Below are 5,914 nucleotides of genomic sequence, written 5' to 3'. Positions count from 1 at the left end.
ATATGCCCAGACAGATAGATAGATACATAGATAATATGGGTATATATAAAGATCATATTTCTAGAAAAAAATGAAACATTTGTTGTCTGTTGAATGACAGAATATAATGACATTTTACTAAAAAAATTATTTTAAAAATGTCTTTATGCCTTTTAAATATACCTGTTTAAAATAATTAAAAGAATACATAAAGTATAACCTTACCTAGAGATGTGACACTGAATTCCTCTAATATTATTTACTAGCTTTTGATTTGTTATATGATCTTCAAAAAACTACCATATAAATATTAAAACTGACAATTTTAAACTCTGCCATTTTCCTGAAATTTTATAGTAGCTTTATAAAGGGAAAGGACAAATACTTGGTTTTCCCGTCTAGTTTGTTCTTTAATCACACAACGTAACCTCAAGCATAAAGCATAAATAAGTGTGGCTACATTTCAAATCTATAATTTAAGAATAAAGTAACAGGGAAATGGATATGGATATCAGAGAAATGGGAGTATGAGGCAGTTTTTCTCTACTTCAAGCTTTGGGTTTTTTAACAGACAGAAAATCCATTAGCAAAATATAAAGCATGATCCTTCCTTCCTCATTTGACAGACGAAGAAAGTGCTTATCAAGAGTACACAGACATTCAATATTTCATTCCCAGTGCTTTCATATGTGGTACCTATTCCGTAATTAAACCAGGTATCTTTCTTAGCAAATCTTATTCTAAACTTCATAGGATTTCTAAACATCAATCAGTAAAACATACTTACACTTGCCTCTAAGTCTTTGAGGAGGCTTGCAAAACAAAGGGAGTTTCAAAAGTTGCTGTGAGCCAGGGAGGTGAGGATTTTTATAAAATTACCTATGAAATTATACGTGACACACAAAACGATATTCAGCAATAAGTAAAAGTTCTGATTTATTATTGTTTGTAGGCTATACTGTAGCGTCGCATACTTTCTACTATATCAATGTGTAAATCCTCATATTGTTTCATATTTCATGTACCTAATTTTCAGAGTACGTATTTATAGTGATAAATTATATAGCATATAGTGTCTCCTAACTGGTTATATTTCAACTCATAGTTTGTGCACTGTGAGTGTTATAAGGGATGGTATACATTTCTTTTTGTGAACACTGATTTTCTCTGATCAATATGATATAGATAATGTATGTAAAAACAATGAAACAAATTTACTTAAAAATAACCCTGAATTGACAATCAAAAAAAAAAAATAAGAAGAAGATTATTATTATAGTGGATGCTGTGGTACATTGATGGGATTCCCCTTCAGGACACAGGCACTTACTCCCTCAGCTGACTGCTCACAAACTGGTCCCTCCCCAGCAATTCCCAGGGAAATGCCTAGTTCATGTGAGGTACAGAGGACAGTACCCCTTCCACATTTTAGGGCAACTCTGAATGTAACCAATGGAATTGATTATTTGATACATACGTACATACATCTAATTTCTACACTGGTTACACACCTGACAATATATTGATATAGTTTTGACTTTAAACAGCCAAATTTGTTTTATTTTTAATTTTTAAAAATTTACTCATGTATTTACCATTTCTGCTACTGTTCATTTCTTTTAGTATATCCAAATTTCTATCCGGTGTGTCCTTTTCATTTTATTGAATAACTTTCAGTAACATTTCTTTCAGTGCAGGTTTACTGACAATCCTTTTTTCAACACTTTTTCTCGAAAAATGTTTATTTTGGGCTTCATTTTATTATAACTTTATTAAATTTTAATTGATGTATAATAAACTGCACATGTTTAAATTGTATGATTTGACCAATTTTGACATTCATATAGAGACGTGAAACTATCACCACGATCAATACGTATACATTTCTATCATCCCCCCAAAGTTTCCTTGTGCTTTTTTCAATTCCTGCACAGCTCTCTGATAATCTCTGAATTACTTCTTACTACATTTTAGCTTGCATTTTCTAGAATTTGATAGAAATAGAATTATACGTGGGTCCTATTGTTTGCTTGGCTTATTTTACTCAGCATAATGATTTTTAGATTTGTTTAGACTGTTATCAGTAGTCTGTTCCTTTTTTTTTCTTTCTGAAAAAGTTTTATTGTGCACAGTGGGGAAAGGCTCACCCCTTCTTGGCTGCTGCGTTCCTCATGGCGGCCAGGACGTTGCTCAGCTTCTCTCTTTTCCTCTTGGCACGGACGTGTGTCCCCACACTTTTCTTGGTGAACTTGAGGGCCCGCTTGTCCTTGGAGACCTTGAGCAGCTCCATGGCCCTCCGTGCATAAGGGTGAAGCCACACACCTCCCGGATCATGTCCCGCCGAACTTGGTGTGCTGCCCACGTCAGTGGCTGTGCCTTGGCTTGTGCACTTCTTGGTCACCTTGTGGCCCTTGTTGAGGCCCACAGCCATGGGGTAGCAGGGAGCTATGGCTGCTGCTCTTCAATGGCTGCCAGGGCAGAAGAGCCAGTAGTCTGTTCCTTTTTATTGCTGAGTAGCATTCCATTATATAGATATTCCACAGTTGACAAACAGATACCGGTGGGTGAAAAGCAAGAGAATCTTAGGACATCTTTTTTTTTTTAATTAATTAATTTACTTATTTTAACATCTTTATTGGAGTATAATTGCTTTACAATGGTGTGTTAGTTTCTGCTTTATAACAAAGTGAATCAGCTATACGTATACATATGTCCCCATATCTCTTCCCTCTTGCATCTCCCTCCCTCCCACCCTCCCTATCCCTCCCTTCTAGGTGGTCACAAAGCACCGAGCTGAGCTGATCTCCCTGTGCTATGTGGCTGCTTCCCACTAGCTATCAGTTTTACATTTGGTAGTGTATATATGTCCATGCCTCTCTCTCACTTTGTCCCAGCTTACCCTTCCCCCTCCCCATGTCCTCAAGTCCATTCTTTAATAGGTCTGCATCTTTATTCCCTTCCTGCCCCTAGGTTCTTCATAGCCATTTTTTTTCTTTTTAGATTCCATATATATGTGTTAGCATATGTTATTTTTTTTCTCTTTCTGACTTACTTCCCTCTGTATGACAGACTCTAGGTCCATCCACCTCATTACAGATAATTCAATTTCATTTCTTTTTATGGCTGAGTAATATTCCATTATATATATCTGCCACATCTTCTTTATCTGTTGATCCGTCGATGGACACTTAGGTTGCTTCCATGTCCTGGCTATTGTAAATAGAGCTGCAATGAACATTGTGGTACATGATTTTGAATTTTGGTTTTCTCAGAGTATATGTCCAGTAGTGGGATTGCTAGGTTGTATGGTAGTTCTATTTTTAGTTTTTTAAGGAACCTCCATACTGTTCTCCATAGTGGCTGTATCAATTTACATTCCCACCAACAGTGCAAGACGGTTCCCTTTTCTCCACACCCTCTCCAGCATTTTTTGTTTGTAGATTTTTGGATGATGGCCATTCTAACTGGTGTGAGGTGATACCTCATTGTAGTTTTGATTTGCATTTCTCTAATGATTAGTGATGTTGAGCATCCTTTCATGTGTTTCTTGGCAATCTGTATATCTTCATTGGAGAAATGTCTATTTAGGTCTTCTGCCCATTTTTGGATTGGGTTGTTTTTTTGATATTCAGTTGCACGAGCTGCTTGTAAATTTTGGAGATTAATCCTTTGTCAGTTGCTTCATTTTCAAATATTTTCTCCCATTCTGAGGGTTGTCTTTTTGTCTTGTTTATGGTTTCCCTTGCTGTGCAAAAGCTTTTAAGTTTCATAGGTCCCATTTGTTTATTTTTGTTTTTATTTCCATTTCTCTAGGAGGCGGGTCAAAAAGGATATTGCTGTGATTTATGCCATAGAGTATTTTGCCTATGTTTTCCTCTAAGAGTTTTATAGTGTCTGGCCTTACATTTAGGTCTTTAATCCATTTTGAGTTTATTTTTGTGTATGGTGTTAGGGAGTGTTCTAATTTCATTCTTTTACATGTAGCTGTTCAGTTTTCCAAGCACCACTTTTTTTTTAACATCTTTATTGCAGTATAATTGCTTTACAATGGTGTGTTAGTTTCTGCTTTATAACAAAATGAATCAGCTATACATATACATATGTCCCCATATCTCTTCCCTCTTGCATCTCCCTCCTTCCCACCCTCCCTATCCTACCCCTCTAGGTGGTCACAAAGCACTGAGCTGATCTCCCTGTCCCAGCACCACTTATTAAAGAGGCTGTATTTTCTCCATTGTATATTCCTCCCTACTTTATCAAAGATAAGGTGACCACATGTTCATGGGTTTATCTCTGTGCTTTCAATCCTGTCCCATTGATCTATATTGGCTCCAAGGTCTTGCCACTGGTATGCACATAGCAGTGAAGGTCAGCAGCAGGAGCCAGGCAAATAACAGGAAGTGCACAGTTGTAGAGGCTATTCCCCAATGCAAGCACAGCAGTGTAGGTCAGCCACAGGGGTCTAGAATGGCATCTTTCACTTGTGCAGCCACAGAGGCTGGGGCTGGTTGCCAGTATGGATCCTGGGCTCCAGCATGAGGTGAGGGGAGAGAGTGAGGAGGAACTGAGGTGGCTAGTGTCTGCAAACACAAAATCTCCTGGGGACAACCTCAGTGTTAAAATCTCCAAGAGTTCCACGAAGGCTATACTGGTCCTTGGTTTCTTAGGCAGTGAGAGGAGACCATTGGGAACTGCAGTTACTCCTGCTGGTGGCTGATACTATTTGACCCTGCCCTTCTTTTCTTCCTTATTCCAAGTCATCTTTATTATATCTCAGCTTTGCAGTTTCTGGGTGAAGTAAAAGTTGAAGCAAGTTCTTTGTGCAGTGCCCCCAAAAGCTACAGATGTTTGTTGCTCACCCCACTCTCACTTTCCTGGCTTGGGGAACTCTTTTGAGCCATGGAGTTCCCTCTTGGCATTGAGCAGTACTGGCCTGGGTAAAGAAATGATGCAGGCAAAATGAAGCTGTTCTTCTTTTCCTTTTAGTGCAATTATTCTCAGTTTTTTTGTTCCACTGTGTTGCTGAAGTTTCTTAATTGGACTCCTGAGCATTGCTGGAGCTATTTCTTTTCATATATAGCTATCTAATTGTTGATCTTTGTGCAGGGATGGAGGCTGAGGTCTTCTATCTTTGGTGATATTCTCAAAAAATGATCTTCTTATTCATAAATGAAAATACGGCTGGGCATTCCAATTATTTGCATTTAATACAAAATAGTTCTCATTTAGAGTACTACATTTTATAATATTTTATAAACATTCCTACTCAAACTACAAAAGCACATAAGGAGGAACACAACCTAACATAATAAAACAGCATAATTCTGTACTTTAGAGTCTCTAAAATATACATTAAACTAGATAAAAAGTTTAAAGTTCTCCTACTTCACAATCGTTATGAAATCTCATCATTGTCTGAATCTTAAATACATAGCAGCCAGCCATTATGTAGCATATGGGATTGCTATGGAAGTCCATATGCTTTGTAACAGTTGGTGTTCAAATGAAAATGTGTGAAGTCAAATAAAAATGTGGCCCAGACAACAAAACCTAATTACCAGCAGCATCAAACTGCAGGCTTTCTTTCAAACTACCTATATAACTTTTTCTGGTGCTTTATAGATCTTTGGTAAAATCATTTTTGACAGACTTATAGATTATAATAATATAACCTTCTTTTTTTAAAAACTAAAATTAAAGATTACAAGTATAACTTTTATTCTAGTTTTAATCAACTGATTAATAAAGATGATGGTTTCCTTCTTCTCTAAAAACTATCCAAAAGCAACAAGGTATATAGAAAAATAAAAGAGCCATCATCTGTGAGACTAGGAGATATCTGTATTTCAAATGCATGCATGTATTTATGTGTACATGCATGTATCTTTGCAAGTATGTGTGTAGTTCAAGACTGCGGGAAGACAGAGGGAATATT

At 36.8% G+C, this 5,914-nt stretch overlaps 1 pseudogene across 1 annotated transcript; it reads right to left on the bottom strand.

The window, feature by feature from the left end:
* Nucleotides 1–2,122: 2,122 nt before the first annotated feature.
* LOC309972313 (large ribosomal subunit protein eL36-like) lies at nucleotides 2,123–2,410 on the bottom strand (annotated as a pseudogene). Its single transcript has one exon. The product of its transcript is annotated as a large ribosomal subunit protein eL36-like (transcript).
* Nucleotides 2,411–5,914: the final 3,504 nt, after the last annotated feature.

Source organism: Leucopleurus acutus (assembly GCF_964270905.1).
Source record: "Leucopleurus acutus genome assembly, chromosome: 15".
Classification (NCBI taxonomy): Eukaryota; Metazoa; Chordata; class Mammalia; order Artiodactyla; family Delphinidae; genus Leucopleurus; species Leucopleurus acutus.
The sequence above is the reverse complement of the archived record's forward strand: the minus strand, read 5'-3'. Positions and strand labels throughout refer to the sequence as shown.